This window comes from Eptesicus fuscus, chromosome 17, assembly GCF_027574615.1.
Source record: "Eptesicus fuscus isolate TK198812 chromosome 17, DD_ASM_mEF_20220401, whole genome shotgun sequence".
NCBI classification, from domain to species: Eukaryota; Metazoa; Chordata; class Mammalia; order Chiroptera; family Vespertilionidae; genus Eptesicus; species Eptesicus fuscus.
In genome coordinates this window covers 29,932,731-29,953,479 of record NC_072489.1, presented here as the reverse complement: position 1 = coordinate 29,953,479, position 20,749 = coordinate 29,932,731, and the positions used below count along the sequence as shown (strand labels likewise).

Sequence of the window (20,749 nt, the reverse complement as noted above, 5' to 3'; positions counted from 1 at the left end):
ATTATTCAAATGACGCTTCCTCTTTCTCTCGGGTGATTTGCATGCTTGAACACCTATTGGGAACTTAAAAGCCTTTTCAGAAGGAAGCAGTGTCTTAAAGTAATACGTCAATGTGTGGCAATTTCTAAGTTGTGGGGTTTTTTGTTGTTGTTGTTGTGTTGTTGTTGTTGTTTTTGCAACTATTTCCAGGTTGGCGGTACCGAATTAACTTCAAAGTCAGAAATATAATGAAAAGGCGATTTTAATTCTTTATGCTGTGTGAAATGACCACTTCTGTCTCCAACTGCCTTTACAGTTTTGCCAGAACAATGATACGTCAGCTAGACTTTTAAAAGACATAAAATAAGATTAAACAGACGTGGATAATGACCCAGGAAACAAGATCCCCATTTCTGCTTCTCCGTCCTACAGGAATAGGAAACCACCATCTGAGCGCACTTACTATGTGCCCTGGCTCTGTTCTGGACACCGCAACACCGGCATTGTCCAGACCAGTTGAAAAGGAATAGAACGGAGAGCCCCAAGTCCAAAGCACATGACGTCACACACACACCCCGCCTTTGTGCGGTTCGAACCAAGGTGGATTCCTCCGGATCACAGTCATTCCAAGCCTTTAGAACTGAGGGGCACAAACTCCGCCGGAGAGCAGGCTCCATAATTGTTCCATCTTGTAGGAGCGCCCAGAGGCCCTCCCTCTAGCGGCCGGTCAGAGGAAACACTCGTGTGCGTAGTGTGCGTGTGTGTGTGTGTGTGTGTGTGTGTGTGTGTGTGTGTGTGTGTGTGTGTGTTGGGGGAGGGGAGGAGATACAGGGGCGCTCCCGTTTGTGTGTGGGAGGCTGGGTCACTGAGAGCCCCCAAACCTGTGCCTTCTCAGTAATCCACTCCCCCCCATTCACCCGGCCTCTGCGTCCTCAGTGCTATTGCCAGAGCTCCGCGTTCTTCCTCCCACGTTGGCCCTGAGCTCGGGGGGTCTGACCAAACTACCGACAGGCATTGCTGTAAGGGTTTTAAACTTTGAAAACTGGCAACAGTTAACGACATTGTTGCTCTTTGCCAAGACAATATTCAGAAAGATCCGAGAAAAGTTGGGAGAAGGGAGGGAGCGGAATGTTCATGGGCTTTAGAAAAGCATAGTTAACATAGACCGACTAATTTTCCTCCAAATAAGCAGGTTTCCAGTGCCGCTTCCTAAGAAGTCAGGGCAGTTAACTTGTTAGGTTGACGCCTACACCCTGCACTCCTTGGCTCCGTGTCTTCTAAACTTTGCGCTCCCTCCAAATGCCTTGGGGTGGGGGTTCCTATCGCTAAGAACGGGGTGACAGCGACGCCTGCCAGCCCAGCTCCCTGGAGCCCGACCCTCCCCACCCACCCTTCCCCTCTGCAGTTTTGCTGGCTTTCTGGGCAGCCATTCACTTAAGGGGTGATCACTTGCGGCCAGCGCAGGCGAGCGTATCCAGGGAATCTCCCGGTTCGATTTCTGTCTGGGACTCAGGGTACTGAGCAAGAGGAGGAAGGGACGGAGGTGGGGGCCAGGACCCACGCGCCTCCGGAGGACAAGAGCGACCCTGGAAGGCACCTGGGGATGGGGGGGGGGGACCTGCTTCCTGGCTGGAGCCTCAGGTGCCAGGGGGTCTGAGGAGGCGGGCAGTGGTTGGTTCTTAGGGAATATTTGGGCATCGGGAGGAAGGCTGCCCTCCTCTCCCTCCCCACGCCCCCTCAATCCCTTGGGAGGACCCAACGCATAACCCTAACCCTTGGCGGACTGGACGCCCCCCTGCCCCGCAGTGTCACCAGGCGTCCACTGCAGGTCGGACTTCTGGGTGGGGAATTCAGGTCCCGGGTGAGCGGATGAGCCGGTTCCGAAGGAGGAAGGAAGCTCGCCAAGGCCGCACCGCTGATGGGAGATTTCCCAGCCCGCAGTGTAGCTCTCTACCCCCACGCCCCGGCGGAGGCTCAGACTCCAGAGGAGGCAGAAAGGGCTTGACCCGCAGCCGTCGGGAGGGGAGTTCCAGTGCCCCCAGCCTCTGCGCGCCTGGTGCCTGCAGCGGGCTCAGTCACCGTCTCCCTTCCCGACGGAGACACGCACGGCAGGAGCCAGCGGCCGGCAGGGACCCGGGCTGTGGTCTTGGCGTCCGGAAGCAAATGCTCACCGATTCTCCCGAGGACTGAGTTGAGCGAGCGGGTGATCGGTGACCCTGGTCTTCCCCAAGAGAGCGAGAAAGCGAGCCCCCGTGAGGGGGGCGGGAGGGGTGGCCAAGAGCAAGACAAGGGCGACCCCCGCGCTGCCGGGATCGCCGAGAACTGCAGCCCCGGTGCCTTCATCTGCCCACGTGCTGTTCTCCAGGCCAAAGCTGCTGGCGCTGGGTTGGAGAGCCTGGTGGTGAAGGGAGAAGCCAGCACACCAAAAGAAGGACTCTACATCCCGAGGCGTCACGGGCTCCTGTTTTCTCCTTTGAATCTGACCTGCATTACCTGTACCCCTGCCCTGGGTCACAGTGGACTTAGAAAGGGTGGCCCATCAGGGCCTGCATCAACCAGTGACTGGAGAACTGGCTCTGTCAATCCAGGGCTCACAGGACCAGGTATCCAAAACAGGCAGAAAATAAACTTACTCTTTTATAGATCCTCCCTTCCCCCAACTGATGGACGGAGTATGATGTAAACTCCACCTGCAGCCGGACATTCCTGAACACCTTATATGGACTGTACATTGAACCACCAATCAGCACCTGCCATATACCCTAAGCCCCCAATTCCTAATTCCCTAGGCCCCTAACCATGTACCTTACATGAAACCACCAATCAGCATGTGCTGAGTGCCCTAAGCCCCATCCCCTCTTTTCCTCCCCTTAAAAGGCACTCTCACCCCGGCTCTCTCTCTCTCTCCCTTTCCTCCTCTGGAAGGCGGCCGGCAGGGTGATCGCCAATAAAGCCTGTGTCCTGGTATCCCATGGTCTCCGGCCCTCTGTTTCATCTTTCATCATGGTGCTGAACCTGGGTGAGCATGGACTATCCTCGAACCTAGCCCCGAGCTTCTGACTCCTGCTCTGGCTCTGCTCGGCGGCATGGTTCTGAGTCGATTGGCCTGCTCAGAACACTCCTCAAACCCTGCCGTACCAGGACACGTGGGAATCTCATCGCTTCCTTCTAACCGGTAGGCTTCAGGGATTTTCCCAACACCCCCTACTCCCGGTTCCCTTGACCTGGAAAGGCCTCAGAGTTTCCCGTGCGCGGCTCTACGTTCTACGTTCTACGTTCTACGTTCTACGTTCTACGTTCTACGTTCTACGTTCTACGTTCTACGAAAGCCCAGGTACCTGGCCGGGAAAACTCTGTTCTACTCCACGGGAAAGGTTCAGGGTGACGACCTTGCAACCTTCTCCCGTCCTTTTTTCTACAGGTTGGCAGAGGGAAAAGAAGGACGCTTCTTATTCCTTCCCCAACTTCTCGGTGGCCTTTCCCTCTGGTCAAGGGAACCTCTCAATCCAAACCCTCTCGTAACTTCAAAGAAGCTCTACCTGGCCACAATATAAACTCGACAATGTCTCTCTGTGGCCTGAAAATTCCAATATCCTCTGAGATCTAGATAATTTTTGCCACCGGATTGGGAAGCATTCGAGATTCCAACGAACAGGCTTTCTCCTTCCCACCCACCCTCCCGCTCTCCCCCCTTGCTTTATTCCTCATGTTCCACTAATCAGACCCTCCTCTGGAAGCCCTCTTTGTCCTCTCAAACCCCTTTCTCTGTCTTCTGACTCTTTCAACCCAGCGGATCGTTTCTCTCCACGTGTCTCAATCTTGCCACCTCCTTACAATCCTAAACCTGTCCCTCTCTGACTAAGCACTCTTTTTCCCAGGTCAACGCTGCTGGAGTGGAGTGCTGGAGTCCTTGGAGGACTCCGGAGTACGTTTAACTTTTTTTTTCCTTTACACACACTGGTCCCGCCCTCTGACCAGCGGCAGCAGCGGTGGCGGCAGCATTTACAGGCTCTTCCTCTCCCTCAGGGTGTTCACTTCCAGAGCTTCAGTCTCCCTGAAACGTCCCTCCTGGTCCCGCCCTCATTATGGGAGGCAGGATGGGGCATTTCTACCTCTGAGAATTTTAACACGCCCCCACCCTCGCCTTCCCTTGTGCTCTCCGCCTAATCTACGCTCCTGTGGCCTCCAGCAAACAAATTCACAGGTGGCCGGCCATTTCCCTTCTCACTCTCTGATCTTTCTCAAATTGAAAAATGTCTAGACTCTTTCTCTTCAGACCCTCTTAACCAGCAGCCGCCTTCTCCCCAGTCCCTCAGCCCAAATCCTGAGAACCTGATCTCTAAAACAGCCTTTCCATCTAACACTCATTCTCAGGCCCAAAGACCTCCTTCCTCAACAGCTTCTTCTACTCTCGCATCCACTCTACCCCTGAGGAAGGCAGCAGGAGCTGAGGGCACACTCTTTGAGTCCACGTCCCATTCTCTATGTCCAGCCTCACAGATTGAGAGGCATCTCAGGTTTCTTTTTCCACTGACCTGACCACCTTTACTCCCCGACATATGCCGCAACTGCAGGTCCACAAACCCCTCAAAAAGACCTCGTTAACCTACCTTTAAGGTCTTTAATAATAGAGACAAGGAGACCCAAATCCAAAATCAAAGACGAGATCAGCCAAGGTGGAGGCCCATTAGGAGGCCTTCCAGCTCCTAGCCACCGCTCTCACGAACCCCAAACCAAGTGCCGTCCTCCAAATGTGGGTAAGTCAGGGGCTAAGCCTCCTCTGGGCCCATGCTTCAAATGCAGCGAGGAAGGAACTGAGGCTCAAACCCGAGACCCCCGCCTGGGCCCTGCCCAAGGTGCGGAAGGAAGGCCACTGGAACTCAGCCAGTCCAGCATGGCCACCCTCTGGATCCGGTTTGGAGCTCCCAGACCTCCTGGGACTGGCCACCTAAGAAGCTGCCCAGGCCCCGACAGGGCCCCACAGACTTACATCACCAGGACAGAGCCTCGGGTAACGACTGTGGTGGCAGGAAGAATGTGGCCATTTGGGACTGAAGCGGCTAGAGGCCTGGCTAGCCTGGGAACCGGCTGCGGAGCCTGCTCCCTCCCCCGCCCCCTGCCTTTTAGAAATAAAGAAAGAAAAAAGAAAGGAAGAAGGAACTCTGAGCAAGAAAGTGAGGCTTCAGTCTCCAAGCCTGGCAGGACAAGGTTGCTGAATACTTCTTAAGCTAAACCAGAATATTCAGTGTCTAACCTCTTATCCAACCATCCAGGTCCCTGGCTCTCACTACTCCTTTCCTTCCCTTTCCCTCCCACTTTCACTGCAACACAATCTCAATCACTCATTTGTCACCCCTTATTGGTAGCGCCATGGTGACTACTCTCTCAGCTTGGAGTGTGGAACTAGAAAAAGGAATCTCATACCCTTTAGTCCACCTCTTCTCCCTACACCTTTCAGCTTGTCTCCATGATCAGGGATTTTTCTTCCCCTGTGGGGAAAACACATACATCTGTCTCCCCATCAGCTGGACAGGAGCCTGTACTCTCATCTATCTCTCACCCAATGTAGATGCAGCCCCCAATAATCAGTCTTTACCTGTCCCTGTAACCCATCATATCTGACACAAAAGGGCAGTCCAGATCATCCCTCTCCTCCTAACCCTCAGCATCACAGCAGGGGTTGGAACTGCCACAGGGAGCTTAAACACTGCTCTACCTACTTTGAAACCCTGTCTCAGGACCTACAAGAAACACGTGGATGCCCAGCAAGGGGCAAAACTGGGAAAACAAGAACCTCACCCCCAGGGTAACCTATTCTCCCCTTTCATATCACTAGTGAGGCAACTGAGACCCCTACTCTTTTCCCCCCTAAAAATAACATCTAGGTCTCAGTTGTATTTCAGCTCCAGGTCCAAAAAAGCAGCAAAACCAGACAAGTGACGCTGTGGCAGCCTCAGGACCAGCTTTTACCTCCCAAGTGACTCAACAGGATCACCCTCAAGACTTCACCAACCAGTCCCTTGGGGAAATTATGTTGCTGCACTCCTCGTCCAGCCACCCATCATTAGGCCAACTGGTGTCTATTCCTTTAATTTTGCTCTTTGGCCCCTGTCTCATGCGTTGTTTCACTAGTCTCTTGCAGAACAGAATGCAGGCGTTCGCCAACCAGAAGGTGGGAGAGATCTATCTGGCACTGAATTCAGAACCTAACACCAGAATCCTTGAGACCCTGGGTAGACGCCCCTAACGACGCCCCCTCTCAGCAGGAAGTAGCTATGGAAGACGGACCTTCATCCCCTGACCCTGCCCGGACTCTCAATTTTTTTTAATATTAGCAAAGGCCTGGAATGATAGATCCTCCCTTCCCCCAACTGATGGACAGAGTATGATGTAAACACCTGCAGCCGGACATTCCTGAACACCTTATATGGACTGTACATTGAACCACCAATCAGCACCTGCCATATACCCTAAGCCCCCAATTCCTAATTCCCTAGGCCCCTAACCATGTACCTTACATGAAACCACCAATCAGCATGTGCTGAGTGCCCTAAGCCCCGTCCCCTCTTTTCCTCCCCTTAAAAGGCACTCTCACCCCGGCTCTCTCTCTCTCTCCCTTTCCTCCTCTGGAAGGCGGCCGGCAGGGTGATCGCCAATAAAGCCTGTGTCCTGGTATCCCATGGTCTCCGGCCCTCTGTTTCATCTTTCACTCTTGAACGGTATGCTCCAAAGGATCAACTTTCTCCGTTTGTGCTCGTGATCAATCAGAGCTGCCATCATTAATGCAAGAATGCCCTCCTCCCTGCCTTTTACCCCGCTTCACTCCTCACAATAAAAACAGGGAAGGCCAAGTCAGAGAAACAGAACTTTTTGTATTGGATAGACCAACCATTATTTTGGCTTCTACAAGCCCATTCATACATTTTATTTACTTTCTGTGCTAAAATAGTGAAAATATCCTGACAGGAGACATATAGAAGAGTTCCTTGCAGGACATGTCTAAAACATCCCTGGAGACATGGGGTCCATGCCAAAAGATCCTGGTATTTGGTCCTGTCCAAAAATGTCCACACTAAAGAAGATGCCCCTGGGTTCAAATAGACCATAAAGTTTATTTCTACTCTGAGTTTATGAGATAAATACATAAAAATATACTATCATGTTTTCTTGCTCCAGTAACTGTATTGTGGCTCTACTGCCTGCCATATTAACCCTTCTTGCCTTGGTAGCCCACCTGATAATGGCACAGGGGCTAGGTAGGAGGTTTGGGGTTCAATCTTGGAGAAGTGTGGGATTTATTAGTATATGAATTATGGTCTAAATGTGTCCCTGGACATTTTGGACAGGGCCAAATGTGCATTAATGGAAGAGTTATATTAAATATTATTTAATAAGTTTAAATTGATATGATAGTAAGCAGTATTAAATTTCCATTTATTATAACCTGCTTTTGTTATGAAAAAAATCATAAGGCAAATCATTTCCTTAGATCTAGAGTTCACCTCTAATGTTAAAATACCACCTTTAAAATATCATTCATTTAAAAATACATTTATGTGTTTTAATATTCTTATAAATTATAACTTAGTGATCTATATAAAAAATGCTAATACTAAATCTCAAAAAGAACTAGTAAAGAAATGGCAGGGAATTTGGAGGGAAAACTTAGGGAAATATTCTATAATTGAATATTTGCTTTGATTATGAGTATTTTTAAAGAGTTGATAGTTAATATAATTAATTATTTTATTTTTATTATGGTAAAAATACATAAAATTTACTATGTTAGCCATTTTTAAGTATACAGTTGAGTAATTCTAAGCTTATGTACATTTTTGTGCAACAGATCTCCAGAACTTTTTCATCTTGCAAAACTGAAACTCTATACCCATTAAACAACTTCCCCTCTTTCTGTCTCTTTGTCCACGCGCAAACATGCAACAAGAAGGTAACCATCTTCAAGCCAGGAAGAGAGCTTTCACCATGAACCAAAGTAGCTGACACCTTGATCTTGTACTATTCAATCTCCAGAACTGTGAGAAATAGATTTCTGTTGTCTAAGCTGCCTAGTCTGTGGTATTTTGTTATAACAGCCTAAGCAGATTAATACTAATACATATGCTAATTCCATATTTAATTTTTTTAGGAACCACTATACTATTTTTTGTTGTGGCTGCACCATTTTACATCCCCATCAACATTGCACAAGGGTTCCATTTCTCCACATCCTTCCTCACACTTGTTATTTTCTGTTTTATATGTGTGAAATGATTCCTAATTGTAGTTTTGATTTGCATTTCTCTAATGAGTCATGATATTAAGTATCTTTGCAAAGATGGTTTTCTCTGCGATCTTTAGAGAAAGGCTTGTTCAAGTTTTCTGCCCATTTTTTATTTTTATTTTTTTTAACTTTACTGGGGTGACATCAGTTAACAATATTATATAGGCTGCCCTAGCTGGTTTGACTCAGTGGATAGAGCATTGGCCTGTGAACTGAAAGGTCCCAGGTTTGATTCCGATCAAAGGCACATGCCCGGGTTGTGGGCTCAATCCCCAGTGGGGGACTTGCAGGAGGCAGCCGATCCATGATTCTCTCATCATGGATGTTTCTATCTCTCTCTCTCTCTTCCTTCCTCTCTGAAATCAATAAAAATTAAAAAATATATATGTTATATAGACTTCAAGTGAACAATTCTATAACACATCATCTGTATATTACATTTTGTGTTCACCACTCAAAGTCAAATCTCCTGTCACCATATATTTAACCCTGTTTATACTTCCCTACTTCCCCTGACACTCCCCGTTCCCTCTGGTAACGGCCATGGTGTTATCTGTGTCTCTGAGTTTTTGTTTGCTTTGCCCACTTTTTAGTCTGGTTTTTGGTTTTTGCTTTCAAGTTGTAGGATTTCTCTACATATTCTGGACTAACTTCTTATCAGTTATATGATTGCAATTATTTTCTCCCATTCCATATATTTCCTTTCCACTCTGTTGATTATACTTTGATGCACAGTAGTTTTAAGGTTGGGGTGTGTGTGTGTATGTGTGTGTGTGTGTACGTGAATCTTTATACTGAACTATATTATCTTGTCTCAATGATATAATTCATATTTTGAAAATTCATGTATAACTATTGAGATTCTCTTTAATATATGAATTTTCCTGATAAATGAGTTTTTTTCTGCTTCCTGATAAACTAGCTGTATATGTCAAAACATCATTTGGTTGAGGCTTATTTTACTTATTACCGAACTGTTGATGGTACTGATCTCATGCATTTTTAATTTTGAATGTTTAATATATTTCACATATTAGGGGAAAGTAATATTCTTTGTATAATGGGACATCTGATGCTTTTTTAAAAGTAACTATATTTTACAGGTAAACTGAAATATTTATATTTAATTAAATGTAAGGAAAACTTCAACCAATCCAACTTTTAAAAGAAATGAATTATTTGTTTGATGAAGGAAAACCATTAAAACTTACATGTGTTGAATTATAGCCCTAATTATAGTTCCAAAGGGCCATTCTTATTTGTGCTGCATTCATAGAGGAGGTTCATATCTTAGCACTTTCAAGTAGAGTTAAGATGTTCTTGACTAGACAACCGTGTATTCCAAGCATGTCAAACTCACAGCTCACAGGCCACATGCGGCCCACAATGAATATTTTTGCAGCCCAGCCAATATAACGGTATATAAGAAATGGTTTAATAAAAATTTTGTAACTTAATTTTTTACAATATCCCGTTATACATAATTAATAACGAACTACAATGTTCGCTAATGACTGATTATTATAATTTTACTGCATTCATTTCCCTTATGCACCTTGTTTCTCTCCACTAATACTAGCAGCGAATATTTTAGCAGCCGATTGCCACGTCATTAGTCTTGGACTGACTGATTTGGTGTGTGCAACAAGAAATATTTCATTTTGAGAACAAGAAAAATAGGTTTATTTGCATTACGCTTATTAATTTGTGCAGTTATTCAGTGTCTGGTAAGTTAATGTTCAAAAATATTAATTTTTATTAAAATGTTCTATTATTTTAACAATTACTCATTTATTTCAGCCCTTTGTATTCAGCATGTCTCTATCGAAATAACATACATTTCTAGGAAAATTGAAGCTTTTGTTTTTTTGTGGCGCACATAAACTTAAACCTTGTTTATTTGGCCCATGTTAGCCTTTGAGTTTGACATACCTGGTGTACTCTCTCTCAACTAATTCTTTTAATCACTGATGTCATTTTCTTCAAAAGTAGGAAATAATTTGATTATATAAGTGATTAGATAATGATTTAGGACCCTAAATAATAAGCACATTTTCATAAACTTATGTATCTCTTATAATAAAGTTCAGCTGTGTTAAATGTGTGTATACAATTCTAGGAGGAGGGAAGAGTAAAAAAACACATTTATAAAACATATAAATTTAAATTAAATATGTGACTATTTAGTTTAGTGTTTTCTACTTAAGAGATCCAGGTAGGTTATTAAATTTTTTATTATTTTATTTTATTTATTTCCACCCATTTATGTAGTCATCTGTTGCTTCTTGTATGTGACCTGACCAAAGATCAAACCTGCAACCTTGATGTATCAGGAGGATGCTCTGAACAACTGACCTACCCAGCCAGGACCAATCCAGGTAAGTTTTGATTGAAGTATTATATGTTTTAAAATAATCAAGTTGGGATTATATTTTGTTTAAGAAGACTTTGTATACTGCATAAAAAAAATACAGAGGCCTGTCTGGTGCAGCTCAGTGATGGAGCATCGACCTATGAACCAGGAGGTCACAGTTCAATTCCTGGTTGGGGCACATGCCTGTGTTGCAGGCTAGATCCCCAGTGTGGGGTGTGCAGAAGACAGCCAATCAATGATTTTCATCATTTATGTTTCTAACTCTCTCTCCCTCTCCTTTCCTCTCTGAAATCAATTAAAATATATTTTATAAAATATCGAGAGCTTTGCCTATGTGTTAACCTACATGTTTATTCTCCTATTAACATCAACTTTTGCAAGAACATCCTTAGAGTGAATAGTGTAGTCTTACTCTTCTGGTGAGAATTTAAACAGGAAGATACATGAGTAAACGCAAGTTGTTATCAGTGGCACTTTTAAAAGTTTTCTGTAGGAATTTGCATGTTATCTTTCTATTTCTCGACCTAGAGATATAACTATTTTCTGTTAGAACAGTGGTCATGGACTTACTATCTTCACCAAAGCCTAGAATATTCTGCTGAAAGAGACTAAAATGAACTCTATGCTAACTGATAGTGATACCATTATAGAGCTAAATATAAACATGAGGAATCATTATTGCAAATAATTTTGACAGCAATAGCCACGTTAGACAGAAATGATTAAAATGGTATTGAATAAAACACTAGATGCAGAGATTGTTGTCTGTAAGTATAATGTGCAGATAGAATATCACAAGAAAGTTAAATCCTAGCACACCTTAGGAGCTTAAGAGATCTGTTTCAGAAGGAATGAGCTCCATCAAATTAAAGGGGAAATACTTTCTTATTTATCAATAATGCCTCATAACAAAATTTACTATATCCTATGTATAGCTATTGTCTAAAATTATGTTTACATCAATTAAAGAAGTATTCCTCTACAAGTACAGTCATTCTCCTATTTGGTATTGTGCTAATGTCCCAAAGTTAAAGGTCCCCTCCAGTTATCATTACATACAGACTATCCAGCCTGGGTGAATATTAAAAAAATTACTTTTGCAGTCTAGCTTCTGCTATCCAGGACTGATAAAATCACTTCAGGAAGGAGCCCTTGGAAAACCAGACTTAGTTAGGAATTTCTTAGTGTTGAGAAACAGTAATGCCTTTGAGTTTACTTAAAAGTTCCTTTGGGATTAGAGTTAAGTTATCAAGGTTGTTGGGGGGAAAAAAAACACCTTTAAAATGAGAAGAAACTATATTAATCTTTGTAAATATATATTATAGAAATCTAAGTATCAAATATACAATATATGGTAAATTTGGTTAATAATTCTAGCCTAAATTTTAAAATGAAAGAATATTTTGTTTCTCTCTTCCTTTTGCTTAAACATGTCTGTCAACATTCATGAGAGCAACTGATTAAGTATCATACATAATATGTTTATTCATAGGTACACTCAGAAAAATATATTTATTTTTTGGTTAAATTTTGTATTTTCTATAAATCTCATCTCTTACAATATTTTTTTTAAAAGGGCCTTGACAAGCCAAATATGTTCTTGAATACTTGAGCAGCTTGTGTTAAAATGTATTTTTTTCTGCCACCTTCAATGACTGCCATAGAAAACAGATGTAAATAGCATCTGCATCCATGGCAGGTGCCAGGAGGGTGTTGGCATCCTTGAAACGTACACAGAGTCTGTCTGGACAGTGATTAGCATTCTTAACAGCTTGGACCCAGCCATGCTGTTTAGGTCTGTAGTCATAGAAAGATTGTTCAACAATCTAATGTTTCTATAATTATCAATTTTGTCTACAGTATTAAACTATTAACACATTAAGTGCTATGTGAATCACCGGTGACTGACACTATACTTCCTGTCCGGAAGACAAAACAGGCTGGGCGTTTAACGTGTTAAAATTATGTTAATGATATACTTCTCAAAATTATATTTAAGCATTTCCAAGTAGCTTTGCACTCACTACAGCAAATCAGCAAATTATCAAAATGCAGGAGGAATCAATAAAAATAGGTATAACCTTAAGGGCATTTTTCTTGTGTCTCCACCCTCTTTCTGTATTTATTATCTATAGGCCCAGTGCACGAATTCTGTATTTATTATCTATAGGCCCAGTGCATGGGTGGGTCCCTCAGCCTGGCTGGCTATCTGGGCTGATCAGGCGGGCAGGCCCATGGGGAAGGACTGCGAGAGGTTGCCTGTGGGCATGCGCTGACCACCAGGGGGCAGCTCCTGCGTTGAGTGTCTGCCCTCTGGTGGTCAGTGCACATCATAGCTACCATCCAGTTGTCCAGTTGTTCGTTGTAATGGTCGCTTAGGCTTTTATATATAGATAACAGTATAACTAGCATTTATTGACTATTCCTTGCTTGTTGAATTCTACACAAAACCCTGCATATATTAAACATTATTTTCTAACAACAAATAAGCAAAGTTGGATGATTATTCCCATTTACAAATGAGGAAATTGAAGCTTTTAAAGATATTATACTTATAGAAGATGCTTATAGAAGTCTGGAGGCACGACGTGATTGTGGTAGGTAGAATAAGCATCCTTTAAATATGTCTAGACCCTAATCCTTGGGACCTATGAATATGGTATGTGAAGGAGAAGAGGAGACAGCAGAGGAGGTCAGAGTGATGCTATGTGAGATGGATTCAACCTATTCTTGTTGGCTTGAAAATGGAGGAAGGAGGAATGGGCCCAGGAATGGGGTGGTTTCTATAAGCTGAAAAAGGACAGGAAACAGATTCGCCCTAAGATCCTCCAGAAATAAATGTACCCGCCAAACTTAATTTTATCTCAATAAGATCCATGTCAGGCTTCTCATTTACATAATGTAATATTTAAAAGAGTGTATTGTGTTAAGCCGCTAAGTTTGTGGTAACTCATCACAGCCACATTTGGAAAGTAATTCATGGATCCAGGTGCTTTTTAATCAGAAGCCACACTCTGAACATATGTACTTTTCAGTCAATGACCGTCCTTTGGGTGAAAAGTGGGTAACCAAATAAGAAGCTCTTTGGAGACAAAAGAAGATAATCCAAGGGAGGTCTGACATTGCTTCTCTTTCTCCTACACCAGTGGTCAGCAAACTCATTAGTCAACAGAGCCAAATATCGACAGTACAACCATGGAAATTTATTTTGAGAGCCAAATTTTTTAAACTTAAACTTCTTCTAATGCCACTTCGTCAAAATAGACTCACCTAGGCCATGGTATTTTGTGGAAGAGCCACGCTAAAGGGGCCAAAGAGCCACATGTGGCTCGCGAGCCGCGGTTTGCCGACCACTGTCCTACACTAACAAATGCACATACTTCTTGCATATGCACTTTGTGGTCTCTTTAACAAAATAACAAATCACTTAACATAAAATCAAATGGGTTATTTACTTATTTATATATCGAGTTAGTTATCAGTCTGTGTTGTACTAAAAAATATATTTAAGCACAAAACCCTGCAAGCAAAACAAACTTTCAAATTAAGAAATAAGTCAAGGGAAAATTCGATTAAGAGTCTGGAGTGAAATTAGTATATAAAGTGCATAAATCATTAAGGAGAAAAAATATCACACATTAAAAAGAGGGTGGATCCTCTGTTGTTTCTTATAAAATCATACTTAATATATAAGGGAATTAAAAGGTTAAAAAAATGAGTTATGTTTCTGGATAAAGTGTAGAAAGTATCAAGAGACCATTGTACCACACCTTACCAAAGGGAAAAAAGCTGGATAGGGAGAAAATTTATTGTTTTGGGTAGCCCATCAGATAGTGGAAATAAATCTGAAACACACACACCTAAATTTCAAAAGATGATGAGCACTTCTTGAGAGAAATGAATGACAATTTTTTTCCACACCTGGTGGCACAAGGCTAGAAAAGATAAATGCAGGGTGGGGCAAAATTACAGTTATTTGTTTGGAAAATAATATAATAATAAATAATACAAGAATAAATTGTTTCATGCACTCAGAACTGTAAACCTACTTTTGCCCCACCATGTATACCACAGAGGGGGAGAAGAAGCAATGCCTTAAATTTTAGCGCATTTACAATGTGACATATGAGTGAGTCTGTTAGAATAGAATTCAGAGCAGCCTTGCAGCACACAAAAGCCTGGGATCAAGTCATCAAATTGGAGAGTATTTTTTCCCTAGGTACAAAAAGAAGAAAAAAAAGAGAACCCCTCTCAGCTACCAAAATCTAGACTGAAAATTAGAGATAGAATTCTGACCTCTTATTGATCTTTAGATCACAAACTGTACCTAAAAGAGAGGTATAACTACCCTTGAAATATCAGAAAGTGGGGGTGAATAAAAGCTGCAACAAAGCCTAGATCCAGCTAAACAATGCATTAGATAGACTCATCCCTAATACTAGTGGTCCAAGCAGTAAAAACAAATCCTAGTCAGTCTGTAAATATTATTTGATTCACTTTCTACTGTCTTTTTTATACGTATCAAGGATATAATAAAATATGACATATTATAAAAAACAAGAAAATATAGCATAATCAAGAGAAAAAATAGTCAATAGAAGCAGATCACCATGTACCCAGATATTGGACTTACTATACAAAAGCTTAACAATAATTGTTATAAATATGCAGAAGGGATTAGTTGAGAGGGGGAAAATGTGTGTTGAACATATGGGAAATTTCTTAGAATGTTAGAAACTTTGAAAAAAAACATTACCTGGACATCCAGAAACTAAAAGATAAAAACATAGATACGTCACTGCTATAAACTGAACTTCGCTGCAGACATTATCAGTTACATTGAATAATGGACCATAAAACTAATAAATCAGAAGCATAGAGAGAAAAAATGAAAATTATGTATGAGACATATGGAACAATATCAAAATGAAAAATATAATTTTAATTATATTTCAGGAGTAGAGATAATGGATAGACAGAGACATGTTATGAGATAATGAGTGAGAATTTCCTAGACATTGATGGAGCTCAGCAATTTTCAAGTAACATAAATACAAAGAGAACCACTCTGAGATAGAAAGTCAAATTGCTGGGAGACAAAGTAGAGAAAACAATAACAAAATTAAGACTAATAAATATCAACTTAAAAGAACCTAGGGAAAATTGAAAAAGATGCATTGCACACATGCAAATTACAATAAAAATTACAGCTGACTTCTCATCTGAAAAAAATAAGATAGAAGACAACAGAATTACATATTTAAATTGCTAAAAAATAAGTCCAACAAAATTTTATATTTTTAAATTTAAATATGAAGCAAAATATGTTAGATAGAGACAAGTTGTAGGAAGTTGTACCAAGCACTCTTGCATTAGAAGAAATGCCAAAGTATTGATGGTAAATGATATCAATGGTTAGCCACCAATGCAGGGGAAAATGAAGCTACTAGAAAGGGTAAATATGTAAGTGAATACAAGAGATCATTTTATTATAACTTGATTTCCATTTCCTTAAAATACATGCCATACTTAATGAAAAATTAACAAAAATGCATTGTGAACTTGTAAATATGGAGATTTGAAATAGAAGATAAGAAAAACAGGCAGGAATAAATGGAATTTAAAGTAAGATTTTTAAATTATTAAGGATTTATTATTTTTAGAGCAATATGAGTTTCACAGCAAAATTTAGGAGCAGGGACAGAGATAACCCTTATAGCCACTATGTTCACATATTCATAGCCTTCCCTATTTATCAGCATCCCCCACCAGAGTGGTACATTTGGTACAATTGGTGAACTTGCATTCACACATTATAATTACACAGTGTTATTCATTCTAAGGGTTTGGACAAATGTACATTGACATATTATTCATCATATGGTATCATAGATAATATTTTTACTGTCCTGAAAAGATTCCATGCTCCTTAAAATAATCAGCTTATGCCTAGAACTATAGTCATGCTTGGCTGGAGCTGGTTATGAGGCTGTTGCTGGGTTTGCAGTGGGGTCTGAGTGTGGCAGGCTTGTTACAGGGACTCAGTTGGCCATTGGTTCTGTCTGGTCCTTGGGTGGATAGAACTGCTTCCAGAACCTTCTTTAGTTTAGTTTAGATTGGCTCTGGGACTAGGATCACCTTCAGTGTCCAAAGTCTTCCTCAGACAGTGGGCATATTGGGTTCCTGAATAAGTGCATCTCATGTGAGGTCCCTGGGAGGGCTGCTGTTTGGTCACCGGATAGGTCCCTGGGTAGGCAGGTCTGGCCCTGGAGTGTGGCTGAGAGGGGATATAATTGAGCCCCCAGGTTCCTCAGCAGAGACTGAGGTCTGCAGACCTGGCTCTGGAGGCTGGGAGGAGCATGTCTCCCACCAGGTCGCTGGGTGAACCGGACTAGTCCTGCCCTGTGACTGGAGGGCTGGAGCTGGTCATAGAGCCATTTCAGGATCTCCTGAAGCACAGATGTGTCCCTATGCAGTCAGGACAGCTTGTGGGGTGTGGCTATGATGGGGCTGGAGCTGAGTATACGGTTCTTCAGGATCTTGTGGGGCACAGCTGCAGTGTCTCCTGCTAGGTCCCATGTGCCAGCAGGACTGTTCAGAGATGGTGGCTAGGAGGGACCTGGAGTCAAGTATCAGGCCATTTCAAAATCTCCTGGTGCACAGGTGGGAGTGTCTCCTGCTGAGACTCTGGACGCTCAAAATTGCTGGCAGACGGTGGCTGTGAGGAAGCTGGAGCTGTGTACAGGGTCTCTCAGGATCTCCAGAAGTGCGAGCAAGATTGCAAGTGGACTGCAGCTGGAACGGGCTGGAGCCCAGGGACGGGGTCTTTTCAGAATCTACAGCCTGACCAAGTCTGGTGGGCTTACCTTCAGCAGCTCCCAGATTGTGCTGAGACTGGCTGGAGCTGGTTCATTGGCCACTTCCCAATCAACAGCCTGGTTCAAGGTCTGTATGCCTGTTACCCAATGCGCAGGTGGACGTGAGCCCTTCTGGGTCCCTTGGCATATTGTGCTGGTGATGGAACCAAACCCAGTGGGACTGTAGCCAAATTCTCAGGGTATGGAGCTGCTTCCAGGTGTGAACTTGGGACCACAGTGTGCAAGTCAGCCTCCTGTATGCACACCTGACTTCTCCAAATGGCTCTTCTTGGTCTTGGACTGCACTGAGGTGTCAGTCCCCTGGTTCCCAAAGCTCCCACGCAGACACTTTTGATTATGGATGAATGGTTGAGGGGGATATGAAGAAGGGACATCTTATTCGGCCACCTTGCTGATTTCACTCCGTTCTACGTATACTTTAAAGCATGTATCAGCCGTGCAGAATTTGACAAGAGGCAGCATCTGTGTCTTCCAAGTGGAAGGTCAGTCCCTGATTGGTGGTAGACTAATAAAAATGCTCTCTCACCTAAAGGCAGGTAGTCTTGGATATGGTGGTTCTAGTTTTTATAATTCTGAGTGTCAATGTTCAACATATTTGATGGCTACAATTCTGTCAAATAATACTGATGTATTTTTCAGTCATATATACTCTTTTAAAATATTTTTAATATATTTGTATCCTACCCTCATTCCTCTCCCAGTCTGTGTCAACAAAGGAAGGCTACTTCTTACCTTGTGCAAGCACAAAGAATTTGAAGAGGACAAGACAAAGAATGTAATTTTCTTAGTGTAGTGAACTATTCTGCAATATTATTATAACATTCAATATTTAAAGTCCTGCAACTCAAAACAAGATATATTGAAGTGTTGTGATTTAAGTGCAATTTAAACTTTCAAGAGTTGAAATATAGGATTTGCATGTTATTCATGAAGCGCAGAGATTGTAAATATTATGCAGTAATTAGATTAGTCGATGGTAAAACTGAGGTAACTGGCGATTTATTTTTCTATGTCAAAAACAAATCTTAAAACAAATATATTAGACAGCAATTACTGTTATTATCATAAATAAAGTCATATATTTAAGACTTGAAGCCTCATTTACCATTCCTAAAAAGCCATTTCAAACCTTGGATCTCTCAGGAGTACTTTAGTCTGAATTATTAGAACTTTCCTTGTAAGAGCACTTTTGATATATTTAAGGTTTAAGCTGTACAGTACCCTATTTTCTGAAGAAAACATTTTATATTTTATGTAAAATTTAAATGTAGACAAAATATTTAATAATCAATAAGTCTGTAAATACAATTTTAACAAAACACGTCAGATTTTAATTATGTGCCAAGACAAAAATAAATACCTATTAAAATTATAATAAATCAAATATCTTAAAATCAAACTATAAAAATTATAATTTGATATAACAGCAATAGAAACTAATTCTAAATGTTAAATATTCAAGTATAGTACAACTCTGATATTAACTCTATCATTAGAAGTCGTATGCAGTAATATTTATGAAAAATAAAATTTTCAAATATAATTTATTTTGCCCAGCTGGTGTGTCTCTGGTTGAGCATCAACCCATGAACCAGGAGGTCAGGATTCCCAGTCAGTGTAGGTGTCTATGTTACAAGATCTGTGTATTGCAGTGTGTACCCACCATCCAAAGTCAAATCTTCTCCCGTCCTCATATTCTTGATCTTGCTGAACTCATTAGTTTTAGAAGGTTTTGTAGATTCCTTGAGATTTTTCTATGGAGACAATCATGTCATCTCCTAATAGGAACAGTTTTATTTCTTTCCGCACTATCTACAATTTCCAGTACTGTGCTGAATATGGTTATTTTTGCCTTATTCCAGATCTTACGGAGAAGCATACACATTTAGGATTGCTATATCTTCTTATATGAACCCTTTGCATTATTAGTATATATTGTCCCTCTCTGTCTTTGGGTAACTCTTATTAAATTTAAATCAACTTTATCTGATGTTAACCACTTCTGCTTTCTTTTCATTAAGGTAAGTATAATAAATATAACTTTTCCATCCTTTTAATGTCAACTTTCTTTTTTATTATGTTTGGAGTGAATTTATTGTAAAAAGCATAAAGTTGGATTTTTTTTTCTTATCTACTCTGCCAATCTCCATCTTTAATTTGTATACTTAGACCATTTATATCTAACACATTTATATGTTAGGGATAAGTCTGTCATTTTATTTTTTGTTTTCTGTTTGTTCATATCTTTATTGCTTTTTTATATCTTTTTAAAATTTTCCTTGCCTTCCATAGGTTACTTGAATATATTTAGATTTACCTTTTGATTGGTTTATATTTTTTAGGAAATCATTTCATATAGCTTTAATTTTTAACTTTATCTGTGTCTTCTTTAATTCCCTTCATTAATGTTTTATAGTTTACAGTGTATAAGTCATTCATCTCTATGTTTAAGTTTATTCCTAAATATTTTATTTTTTTCTGTTGCTATTGTGGATGAGATTTTTAAAATTTCTTTTTCAAATAGTTTATTGGTAGTGTGTAGAAATATCATGGATTTTGTACGCTGATTTTTGTATCCTGCAACTTTACTTAACAGTTTTATAGTAACTCATCTCTTTCTGGAAACAATATATCAAATGTAGCAAAAATAAGCTAATTGACATTTCTCACATTGTGTATGAAAATTTTTTTTACCAGAACCACAAGTTTATTTGGCTCATGTTATATTTTTAAAGTCACCTGTGGAAGTAATCTCACTAGTAGTTCCATTAATACTTAGCACAAGTTTCTCTTCAGAGTTCTAATGAAAATTTCCTTGCTAGTTTTCAAACTTCCCTTACTGTATAGAAAACCTTACTGTGTTTTCATTTACTCTCATGCTCAAAATACTCGGACACCAAATGTGTGTGTGTGTGTGTGTGTGTGTGTGTGTGTGTGTGTGTGTGTTTCATACAATCAATTATCCAATACTAGCTCGCTGTCCTACAACTCATTTCAGTTCTAACACTATTTACCTACAGTTAATGCAGACCCCACAGGTTATGGGCGTAGTCCCACAAGAACGCAGCTCACTTCAGACACCTGGCCAAAGTTCAGGTTTCTAGAAAGCCCAGGCTGTCACTTCTGACTGACCAGCTATAAATCAGGGTTCCCATGACCTCCTCCTCAGATTCCATAATTTGTAAAAGTAGCTCACAGAATCAAGAACAAAAGTTTACTTATTCTTGATGATTTATA

The 20,749-nt window shown here is 41.3% G+C and overlaps 1 long non-coding RNA gene across 1 annotated transcript in view; it reads left to right on the top strand.

The window, feature by feature from the left end:
- The first annotated feature begins 572 nt into the window (after positions 1 to 572).
- LOC114226867 (uncharacterized) overlaps positions 573 to 20,749 on the top strand; it is a 75,021-nt gene continuing 54,844 nt past the window's right edge. Inside the window, exons 1-2 of the long non-coding RNA XR_003612977.2 lie at positions 573 to 723; positions 10,532 to 10,638. This is a non-coding gene — a long non-coding RNA (uncharacterized LOC114226867). The remainder of the gene's footprint in view (positions 724 to 10,531; positions 10,639 to 20,749) is intronic.